The sequence below is a fragment of the Micrasema longulum genome, unplaced genomic scaffold (genome assembly GCF_059751315.1).
Source record: "Micrasema longulum isolate JH-2025_06_02 unplaced genomic scaffold, ASM5975131v1 h1tg001802l, whole genome shotgun sequence".
Classification (NCBI taxonomy): domain Eukaryota; kingdom Metazoa; phylum Arthropoda; class Insecta; order Trichoptera; family Brachycentridae; genus Micrasema; species Micrasema longulum.
Window position 1 is genome coordinate 113,404 of NW_028278976.1, and position 13,100 is coordinate 126,503.

A 13,100-nucleotide genomic window follows, 5' to 3' on the forward strand; every position below is an offset into this window, starting at 1 on the left:
GCAATAAAAAATACATTTAAAAATCAATTTATGGGAACTCATTATACTTATATGCTTTTTTGTTATTTAAAACGATGAAAACATTTAGAATGGATACTCAAAATATCATAAAATCGAATTACTAACATAGTGTATATATTCATTTATATTTATATTACGTATTCAAATCGCAGCTAATGTCTTTTTAGCATATGCTGTCATGATTACAATATTTAATTACAATAACTTAGAGTGACCCTAATCGGTGATGTTATGCACATACATGAAAAAGGCGTTAAGTATTTAAATAATAAATTTAAATCAATTGTAATGAATACCTCCTCATAAGGTGAATCTTAAGGAAATAACTCGAAGATATGCATTAGCCGCTTAGTATAAACAAAATCAAAATAAAAGTTTTGTCGACACGAAATGTAATCGAAGCTAGTTTTAATCGTACAAGATTGAAATCAGCGATACTTACAAATAAGATCGTTAAGTGCAAATGTATGTATTTTATAGCTTCATAAAAATATCTCAATCAGTTAAGGAAACTCTGTAATGGTTGTAATGATATCCTGGGACAATCGACGGTGTTGCGATATTGCTCTAGAAATGTCAAGGGACGCCAAAATGTCGACAGCTTTAATGAGATGTGAATGAGTTAATTGATTTATAAAATTTTAAATGACCATGAACGATTTTTAATTCCTTCTTGGTTAACAATTTTGTTTGCTTGTTGATAAACGAAAAAAGTATGTGGGGAAACGAAAAACATGAGAGATTTGTCGCACCGTGGTAATGTCGCCGAGTATTGATTTTCACACAAATATTTACTCGTACAAGTTAAGAATTCCCTCATAAACAAATTACTTGAGTCAATCAAAAGAACCCGATTTTCTTGTAACGAAATAAATCCATTAATTGTAATAATGAAATGAAAACATATAAAGTATTTACATTTGTTTTTAATAAAAATCAATTGAATAACCCACTACGTCTCTATTCAAGAGACTTGTCAGATTATGGGAAAGAGAGAATGCAAAAGGAAAGTATTAAAGATATACCACACCCGATTTATTTCTTGTAACTGGCGTGAATGGAACCCACGACGCCAGTTTCACAGTTAGCCGTCTTACCAACTGCGCCACGGCACCTTTACTTATATTTAATACGTGTTTTTAGTATAAAAATTATTCTATCAATCGAGAATAATTATTTAATGCTCAAAATGTACAACACAAAAAGGATTTGATCATCGTACCACCAAAATTTTCTTAAAATATAAAATGTACTTATTTTTTTATACTTAAATCAGATTCAAAGGTACATACGTTGCCAAGAACACAGCCTTGGTACATTTTTATTTATTCATCAGTTGTATTTAATACAAATACATTTATTTTTATTTCCAAATGATGATTAACAAAAAGCAATCGATACTTTTGAACTTGACATATCGTCTCCACATTAATTCGAAAGGTTCATTAAGGCTAGAGCAGCACCTGTCATTAGCGGTAATATAGAGGTATTCTCGGACTAATGATGCTTGGATAACCAGTAGCAAAGATATCGATTAATTGCTGGGAGTTTAATGTTATAGACTTCTAACCAATTAACACAAAGGTCAATATTCAAAATGCCACTGTTGTGTTAAAACTACCTTTAATGTAATATGCCCATTTTACATTTGTATTTAAATTAATTCAAAGCAGCCAATAATTCTGTGGCTTGGATCTAAAAGGGCCAATGCCAGATTTCATATTTTTCTCGCCACCATTTTGTAGAGTCCATGTCAATTAAAAAACTTGTATATTTAACTATTTTATACCAACGTACATAAGGTGAAATTTTTTTTTTTTTACTAAAAATTTATTTTCTAAAATACATTTTTAAAAAGCCGGTATATAGTGTACATAAAATAAGTAAACATTAGTTCGTTAGCATAAGGTGTTTTTTCAAATTAATCGTAAGTATGGAACATCATAAAATATTTATACAGACATGATTTGAACGATGAAATCGTTGAACTCTTTCAACATTTTTATGTGAATTTTGTAAAAAGGAGATCATAGAGCTTGATCATATGGCTTCTAACCAAGAATATATACAAGAGTTCCACTACTTTAACTGATTAAAACTCTTTATATAATGATAATATTGTATGCATTGGCACATTAATTTTTGTTTAATCCTTTGCAAAGCTTTCAAATTATTAGTGGTACCTACATATTTAAAAAATTAAATCTCAAAATTGTCTACCAAACCTTACAGGTAGAATTGTTGGCTGTAATTTATGTAATATAGAATGAACGCATAGGACAATATACGTTTATACGAGTATTTATCTCATTCCAAATGCGATGCATTTTGACAAACTTTGCGAAAATCTTCAACACTTAATGAGTGCATCTAGGCCCACTGCGTTTACATGACTACATACAAAATAAAGACCATGACAATGTTGAGTAGATCTTCTTCTTCTAGTGCCTTGCCGGGTCCCCCCGACGTTGGCGATCACTACAGCGAAAGTATGTGTATCTGTCCTGCGCTAATAATACATTTCGCAGCCAGGACGACTGCTTATTGATGTACTCGCCGTAGTGATTCCTGGGAAAAGATTAACAGAGTGGTTTCCTGTTGCCTTCTCTGGAGGATTTTCTGTTGGGGTTACCTTCCCGTAGCTGGTTGGTTCTGGTTTGGAGGCGCCAAAAACTCGCCTTTCATCCTCTCGTTATCTGCGATGATCACACCGTTATGAGTGTGATTCCATTGCCCAGGATTCGCGACGTGGACGCTAACGAGTAGGACTAGTCAGTAGTGTTGCCGGTGGAATGCAACTAGGCGTTCGCAGCATTTTAAAGAATCACATCCTCCAGCAAGATGTGACTCACGGCGACCCTACTGACAGTTTTAACCCCCAAGTAAATAAAAATAATTAAGTAGATATCAATTGCAAAAAACATTTTAATTCTTGCTAAGTGATAAAAAGTACTTGATACTAAAAGCATTATACTTTGATTATTCAATTAAGCATCGGTACATTCAACTAATCGCACAATTAATCCCTGAATTAAGATCTCAGGAAATAATTTATTCTCATATTTAATTGAACATTATGATATCACAAGTCCACTGAATTTCCAACAAGCCGTTGTTAAATTGGCACCAAATATAGTGTGGAAGTTACTCTAATGTTCCTCAGAAGATGTAATTTAAGATAACAGAAGAAAAGAGTGCGCAGTATAAATAACCGCACTCAGTTAGTTGCTATAAACACAGGAAGCTGGGTTATAAAATCGATTAATATGCTAATTTCTCGAATACCTTATCGATAGCTTTTACGTTCATAGCTTGCTTCGGTGCTTTTTTTAATGCGCGTTATCTGACTTAGCAATGTTTTCGCATTATAAAGGCGAAAATAACCTTTATACACTTTTCTCGGAACCACCCTTAAACCATTACAAATTCAGACATTTTTACTTGCAAATGTTCGTAATTATATTTTTTCTTGGAAAGTTATTTTGTTTAAATGATATTTTATTACACTTTATTTACACATTTCATTGTTAAATGGCATTATGAACATAGGATATACCTATCGATGTTTTGATCAGTATTTTTTTAATAATTTTGTCTTAAAAAAAATACTTATTTTATATTTATTTGAGTTTTTTGCGAAAATTGTTAGACCTATGTACTAAACTCGTGTTTTATTATATCTTATTAATATAATATACTAATTTTAGATAACAATACATTTTATCGGTAAATCGGTTTCTACTTTTAAAAAAATACGTGGGCATGTACGTATTGTTTTTTTATACAAAATAAACGAATTTTATAAAATTTGTCAAAAAATCGTAATTAAATTTAGTAAAATTTCATTTCAAGAATTCGGTTTTACTTACACAATATCTACATCAATGATTTCACAATATCAAACGCATATTTTTACTAAATTTTTTTAATTTTAATTTTTATTTTTTGGAAACATTTGCTATTTTCCTTTCCGCAACAAGATCTATGTCGAGTCATTTTTAATTTGTTAATTCAAATTCACGGATTGAATACGCTAATCTACGGGTTTGTTAATTAGGAACCACACAATTATCTACTTTTGTTTTAATTACACAACGCTTAGGTATTAACGATCGAGGAACTGTTCAAATACACTTAGCAAATATTATAATTGTATGCATAAAATAGAATGAATTATAATATGCAAAAAGGTTTTTAAGTATCGATATTTCTAGTTACTAATACCAATGCATCGACGAGAGTAAATTTTTACTCTATGTATTTGAATTTATAGAAGGTTTCATATACCTGTTTTTTTTTTCATTACAACAGTCCAGAACCCCGAATTACAGTAGTGATTTACCGCACAGAACACCCAGGCTAAAAATAAATAGCATTTACTTTTTGTATTCTCATCGGGAATCGAACCCAGGACCCTCAGTGCGTGTGTCACGGAGGCTGCTTTGATCATTTTGATACAAAACTTAAAACTAGTGGTTTGTTTGTGGTGTTTTATTTTTAACTAATACATAAGAATAGTTTGATACTTTTAACGTAAAAACCACTTTGATAAAAAAAACATCATTATTGATCTAATCTGAGTTGTTTTCACGCTTATCTATTCATAATAAACTTAATAAACATCATACTCCCTAAGTAGACAGGTTTCCAGCATCTCATAAATATTCTAAAAAATAATAAAACATTTTTGTACTGTTTTAACTTAACCACTCATAAAAGTTATTAACTATAACAACAAAAACTACGTACACAACAATATTATGAGTGGTTTGCGTAAGCTGGAAGTGTCATCTTTTAAATATATATTTCTTATTAAAGCATGTGTATTAATATCAAAATAATAATTTAGCGTAGGTTTTAAGGGCACATAATATACTTAGCATGATACATTGTACAACGATTTTACTCTTTTAGCACTTAAATCAAGTAATTTATTTGTTTTTTTATCCTGTATTAGAAATAACAAACACATAAACGTGCAAATTTTAATCACTGCCATAACTTAGAGAATCGGGATTCTGTCTTGTCGGCTGTTGGTGTTTTCAAGCGTAGTGCTAACCGAAATTACGAAGAAATTACTCAAGAAAAAACATGACAATGTATACGTTTTAGTGCGTTTTTACTTTTGTTTATGTATTGGTTGGCCAATCATAAACCCGGCAAATGACAACATTAATCGAACGGACCAATCGTCTCAGTTATGGTGACATCATACTTTTATCCAGCAGCGGTCACGTGTGCGACTACATCATTCGGCGTATGAAACCCAGCGCCAGTTTTACTAACGTTCGAAGCTTAAGACTGGAGAAACCCAGTCTGACGATGTCAGTCACGATAAAACCCGGTCACTGGTGATAGATTGACCCATTGGAATAACAAGGCTCCATCTGACACTGACCCTGTATTATTTAAAACAATTTGTGAACATTGTTTCTCAAATTATATTGAATAACTGGACGCAGTTGAAACTTTTCTCGGTAAACTTATAATACTCAGTATATGGTATTGCAAATGAAACTGTCTCGGTAATTCAAATCATTTTAAATTGAAAGCTGAAACTTTGTTATACTTTGTCTACGCCGATAGCTGAAAAGATGAAAGAAAGCAGAATGCGATGATATGGTCACGTCATGCGTAGAGGTGAAGACTATTCAGTAAGAAGAGTGCTCAAATCAAAGAGAAGCTGAATTTGGTTATTCCAAGGGGTCAAAATAATAAAGTAAAAATAGTCAAAACGAATAGGCGTATTTTACTTTATTTATTAGGAGATGCACTGACTTTTCAATATCTATATAATACATAAGTTATATATCTAATCTTCGCAAATTTGACCAAATAGCGGACTATCGCACGCAATTACACTGGCTCAGTATCAGGCATAGAAGAAACATTCACATTATATCACTTCTTCACAATATTTGTAATATTCCCACTTCGCACGTTAATCTAAGAGAGCTCTTCCAACCTCTATCACAGCATGGGCTATCTCTTCGTTCTACTAACGAGAGAACATTTTCAATACCCATTCGCCGCTCTAACTCTTTTGCTTCCTCTTTCACAGTAGTAGCTGCTCGATTATGAAATAATCTACCCATCAATGTCAGAGACGCCCCCTTCTTTATTCACATTCAAATTACGTATGATATGTCACTTCCTGAATATTTGAGGTTTTCCTTTCTCCTCCCTCTTTCCTTCTCTCTTCCCTTTCCTCATTACCCCTCCTCTCTTATCAGTATAGAGTAATTATTTAGAAAAAAAAATATTTTTAATATATCAATGTTTTGTTTTATAATGAAAATAATATACCGTATACCACTGATTCACTCAAATTGAACGGTTTGAGTAGGTAGGAAGAAATTATCTTAAGGCAGTATGCCCACCTTTATGCATATGTATGTAAACTATATATGTAAATAAAGTGTTAAAATAAATAAAAAATAGTATGATGTGCATTGTTTAGTGCGGCTAAGGGTTTGATGACGAAAAAATCGTTATTTTTTAAGTCATTAAATAAAATATAAAATAAATAAAAAAATACTAATCTTCCTTTTTGTGTGAATGTTGTCATGGTGTATACATAATACGCACTTCACGAAACACCAAGCCGCAACCTGATACCGCCCCGCCATTGGACAATGGTATAATATCATGTTGCTGTGAACAGAACTCTCTTCACTTACCTGAGGTTAAATGTGGATTAAATGAAAGCGAAGTTGACTGGGAAGGGCAGTTGACAAAGAAAAATTATAACGTTGTAACATTACGAACTATGAATATATTTGTCCAGTACGCACCAACAGTTAGAATTTATTATTGATTACTTAAAAATAATTTAATTTAAAGCGTGTACAAATATCCTATAAAGTTGGAACATATCTACTTAAGTAGTAAACGAATAGAATTAAATTGCTAAAATTCATGAAGTTTAATTATTCCCAATAAAAAGAATATCGTTTTATTTCACGACTTTACATTTATTTGGCCGCAATTTGGCAAATATTTTTTTATTAAATTGTCGTTGTGTTTTAACTATAAATTTCTATCTTTTTGTTCAATCAATTTCATAAACAACTTTCTTCAGTCCTGAAATTGACGGAAAACAGCAAGAAAATCAGCGTTGCAGCACATTTACCAAATTTTTTTTTAAAGAAATATTTTAATTAGATATATTCAAAAAAATAGATTCTATATTTTTCAAATTTATTTTCTTCGAAAATACTGAAATCTGCACTGCACTAAAAATTGTTCAGCTCTTCATAAGGAAGAGTAAAATAATAAGATGGCGGTCGTAGTAATATTTCAATTTCTCTTAACATTAAATACATTTTTTTTTACATGTAAATCTACGCTGTCTGAAACATGTACAAAAAAGATCATTATTTAATTATCTTGGCCTTGCTATGTGTTGTACGGTTAAAAATAACCAAACATTACAATTATTAATCGCATATAATAATATAAAAATAGACATTAATTAAGATCTGGTACATTCATATTTACATAGCAACCGTTTCATTAATAACATAATTGAAATAATTCATAGTTAATCCATTCTATCATTTTAACCTGTCTGCATATTGCCACATAAAACGCAGAATAAATAAATTCGTAATTCGATTATGAGACAGTACTCTCAATTTGCATAAAGTAATTTTAAAAACGTTTGTAGATCGATATCTGATCAATATTGAGGGCAGAATGACATGTGCACGATTTGGAAAAATCCGTTCTGACAAGGCGAGCAAGTGAGTAATTAAATTTATTATTGAATTAGCCTATCAATTTAATAAACGGAATCGAAAACAAACAAAAAATTGCTATTACTCTCACTGTGCAAACATTTTAAATAATTTCACCTTGTTCTCTTTCATGTTCATTTACGCCAGTAGCTTGACAATCGATCATTTGCTATATTTTAATACCATTTGTAAAGTTTTGCATAACTCTGATTACGGTGCTTTTATATCAAATTGGCTTCGAATCACCCGGGGCGGTTCCTATAAATCAGGACCAACCCCGCCTACAATTGAGCCCGCTCTTAATGGCTTGAGCACAAACGAGAAACGAATCTACGCAATTTGTACTCCGTCAACTGGAGCCCGAGATTTACTGACAGAAAATAACCGAGTTTAGTTTGTTATGCATTTTTTATAACCGCTAATCAGCGACAAAAGAGTAAAAATTATGATCGTTCCAGGTACAGTGGTTTAAAATTAAATATGGCAGAAACTAATCTGTCTTAATTGTGGTTTATGAACAAATCCCAGAAAATATACTTTAACTGTATCGAATTCTGATAGCAGTTAGTAAATGGATCGTGCAACTGTGGAATTATCATCCAAATGGTCTAAGGATTTAGCAGTAGCAGTAGTTTGATAAAGCTTTTCTGAATCTAAAGTTTACATTACAATTCGTCCAAACACCCGCAGCAATGTTATAATATTATGTTCTTATACTTTATGACACGACTTTTCGAAGTTTGTTTTTATCAATATATTTTTTATCGTAAATATAAATAGTAGCACCCAAAGAAGTACCTTCGATTAAATATTTAGAATTTTCAGCTAAACGGAAAAGAATTTGACATAAATAAAACTTAATGTTTAATCTTATTCAGGTATCTACATTATATAATTACTTCTTTTAAATAAATAAAGTAAAAATTTATTATACCGAATTACCTTCTTATGAATTAAAAAAAAACTTTTTGTGAACAAAATTGACGTTTGAAGCTATAATTTTGTGATTTTCAATGTTATATTACGTAACTTTCTATGAACTCAGTTAAACAATGTTCACTGTTTCATAATTATCTATTTCAACTATCGGCTAACAGTATACGTTCCTACTACTTACTACCTACTGTACTTGTAATATTTACATTATTTACTTTTAAATGGCTACTTGTTTTTCATAATCAGTCTCAAATCATGTTTTTTTATCCTCCATGAATCAACGAGTAACCCCGTGATCAAAAATAATCGATTTACCTCCAGGCTATGGGGCTGTTAGAATCGCCATGAAAATACAAGAAACACATCGAGATAATATTATGAATAGAACAGTTTCATGCGAACATTTCTTCCGTTGAACTTGTTTCTGGCAAGTTTTAGTTCATAATGTGCAATAAGTCAAGCGAGTAATGGCAATCTAAAGATTTATGCTGATAACGAACTGTTTTATTTAGAACAATTAAATTGTAGGTTGTCATTGAAAATAAATATGTCCGTAACCTTATAATCGTTTCGGTGAAATAAATAAAATATCTGGGCTCATTGCCATGAGTAATTTTGATTGAAATAAATAAAATTTAGATTACTGAGTCATGTATATCAATGTGGTTTTTTTTGCACAACAACGTATACGATGCGCCTACATATATGCATGAAAAAACTAAAGAATTCACGGTGTTTACCATGTAAATTAATTTTAAAATATCAATAAGTAAATGTTAGTTTATATATTAGAATGTAATATGAACTGCGGTGTAATGTAAATCTCTGTTGTCATTACACGTTAAAACGTTTTGTAAAAATGCTAGTCTAAAGCTTCGTTTCAACTAAAAATAAGACAACATTATGTGCGCATTCCTAAGGTATATTTTGAATTCTCTTAATGTTAGCGTTAACATCGTTCGGATATCGACAAATCGTTAAGTTTATTCTTAAAATACCTCACGTTAGATTAGTATCAGTAATTAACTGAACAAAATATGTTTTCCCGGCGAGCGCAAAGTCCTCTAGGTGAAACGAAATGATTACGTAATTGTATTTTAATAACTGTAATGGAAAAGCCGGTATGAAGATGCAAAATGCATTTTCTAAATTACGCAAAGATGGCTGTTCAAATCATATAATTCTAAGAACATGCAGTTTAAGTAACGGATATAGTAATGTTATCTAGAAGGCTGGAAGGGTGTACTGAGACTGCCGAAACGGTTACGTTGAATGTTTATGAATTAATGTCATTGAATTAACCATCGAACTTAAGGCAGAAGACATTAAACTTCGTTTTGCATCTGTTAGATTTGTTCCTGAAAATGCATCCGGTTTTGCGGGTAATGTGGAGTCGTTTAATGTTAAATAAATTGCACGGGATTACTAAGTTAATACTCGATAGAGCTAATGCCCCGCGCTATAGTGACGCGGGCAGGCACCCGAGCAAAGTAATTCATCCACCAATGTAGCAAACTGTATCAGTCTTACAATCGTAAATGTTTCACACTCTTAATGTGGCATTCTTTGTATTATGTTGAACAATTTGCTGTTTTGTTGGCTTTTCCAAAAGAATGCCGTTCATGAATCACTCTTTTCATTGCAATATCAACGATTCATTCTAATAAAATTCCAATAGAAACATGCTTCAATAAATTTACCATTGTTATGTTGGATAAATAACTAGATTGCTTCAATTATACGTCACTGGTTTACGTGCGAAGACTATAATTTGAACCTAAATATTTCATTACGTCACAACATTGATTCATTGTTTAACCAGCGCCTTGAAGGACAAAATGTTTAAAAATTTTAGATCGTTGAAATAAAATTGATTTGCGCAAAACACGTATCTAAAATCGCAAAGTTAAATAGTGTTATGGTTAGGAAATGAAAATGATTTGGTGAACGTTATAAAGTTAGTAAAACCACAAAGGCTGTAGGTAATTTAGATAATTCTCGGTTAAATGCGTCTACTGTAAATCATCGTAATGCCGTAATGCCCTATAAAACCGCTTCCGAGGGCGCTAAGTCCGTGCTCAAACACAATGAGTGATTGTCACTCGTGATTTAACAATATCCAAAGCCTATAGCCAGTAATTTAATAGTACAAAACCCGGTGCGGTTGAAATAAATAATAACATTATGTACGTGACACCTCCCACGCCTAGCTTATTGAATACAATGTCCAATATTGAATTTAAGTGATCAACGCCTTTCATTATGTGACGTAAGATCTTTAATCTCACAACTGAATATTTTTATTCTATGAATAATTATTATTTTATGTACATAATACACTCCTTTGGTTGGTAACTTTGTATAAGGTCTTGATTATCATGTTTACGCTCCTGGGTAGGTACCTACATACACACGTAAATATGTCAACTTTGTGTTTCGAAATTATAAATGAAAAGTTTCTCGAAAAATTGTACCTCCGAGTGCATCAATCATTTCTAATCAATTTAAGAAAAAACGCCTAGTCGTATTATTCGTTTAACCCTTTGAAAGTGCGTGATTTTAAAAATTAAAAGGTCAATATGGTAATATTACATACATTTTACTCGTTCTATAATGTCTTCAAATATAATGTAGATATTTAAAAAAAATAAAAAAATAACACAAAATGGAGACGAGTTTTGATCTCGTGGCAGCGCTCAAAGCTCTGTGCATGAAGCATTTTCTACAAATATTATCTCATCAACATATTACAACAGAATTGAAGAACATTTTAGCGAAGGTAATGTAGAAGTCTAGGCATTTACAGGGCTTGTGACCTGTCATTGGCTGGTTCACCCTGGTCCATGAAGAAGCATAGAAATTGAAAAAATAACTTTTTCCGGCGTTGCCTAGTATGCAGGTGAAATAATTTAATTAATTGAATCTCACCCGCATAAATAATGGTTTCAACTTCACAAACATCAACAGATGAAAGAATTTAAGGAATATAGATGTTCAAATATGGGCAGAATGGTGAATGTTACATAGTGTGTAAAGTGGCTACTTGAACCAGCCAATGACAGGTCATTAGCCCTGTAGATACCTAGACTTCTATATTACCTTCTCTAAAATATTCTTCACTTTTGTTGTAATATGTTAATGTTAACAGCTCCCCAGGGAGTTGAATCTTGTCCTTGTCTACAAAAATTTGGACAAACTCAAAATATTGTTATTAAATATTATCTCATTTTTCTAAAACGATTTTTATCGACTAACATTAATCTGCTTCAAAATTTAGATTTTCTGGTAAATCATAAAAAAACGAGTCACCTCATTTTGTTTCATGTAACAATAAAAACAAATTTTAAAAAATGTGTTAACAAATTAGTGGTACTATTAACATTGATATATGTATACACTAGAAGCGGCACTAAGCAGTCTAAGCACCCGAATTGCGTTCCATTCAACTTAGGTTCCGGAGCTTATCTTGTATTTGGTGGGAAAATGTGTTTTTCTTTATATACGCTAAACAAATGTGGAGCATTGCGAAAGGGCGCGACGTACAGCTTTGAATTCAGAGTGAGCGGCATAAACAGTTAGTCCTTTTTACTCTACTACGTGTGTTTTACACGGGTTTTCGAACCCGTGTAAAACACAAGTTCAATAATTTTGAGAACACGATTTCAAATTCGCGTCATCTTTATTTAATTATACCTCAGCTGCTATTAACCGTTTAAACTCTGTAAACGTTTATTTTATTTTATTTTATTTATTTCGAATACAAACAGATGTACTATTATGTACAGATGTACTATGTATTATTATTACTGGTTAAATTAATATGTTTTTAAAAAAACTATATAAAATGTATACATAGTAGGGCCTGCCATCCAATTATATGTATTCACTAAATAATACTGTAATAAAGCGACGACGGCTTGAAGTTTAAACTATATAAATAATAAATATACTATATTTTAAAATAAGATAAATATGGACAAAACAAGGAGATAGTGGAAAGGAAAAGAAAGAAATTGATAAGGAGTGGTAAAGGATGGTTGAAGGAATGTGAGAGTGGAAAATTGCATTTGATTTAATGATTAAATGAATTATGAATGAAGAGCATGAATCAAGCCTATTAATTCTCTTCTGTACACATTGTATGGAGTGTTAAATATATCAAGACTATTAAATTTTTTGTCAAATGTTTTACATATACGAGGAATCATTTAGACCAAATTCAAGTGTAATAATTATAACGTATGTCATCTTTTCATAACACAAAAATACTCAAATAAAGTTATTGAAATGGGGCTATTTTTTCGTATTTATACATACATACGCTTATCATACTTTTAATTATAACGTATTCAATCGTTTAAATTACAGAAACGCTTTACGGAGACTATCATTAGTTTTATTATT

At 31.4% G+C, this 13,100-nt stretch overlaps 1 protein-coding gene across 1 annotated transcript in view; it reads left to right on the forward strand.

The window, feature by feature from the left end:
- The window catches only part of LOC148273921 (protein grainyhead-like), a 114,429-nt gene that overhangs the window by 89,160 nt on the left and 12,169 nt on the right, over positions 1-13,100 (forward strand). The gene's annotated exons all lie outside the window — the stretch shown is intronic.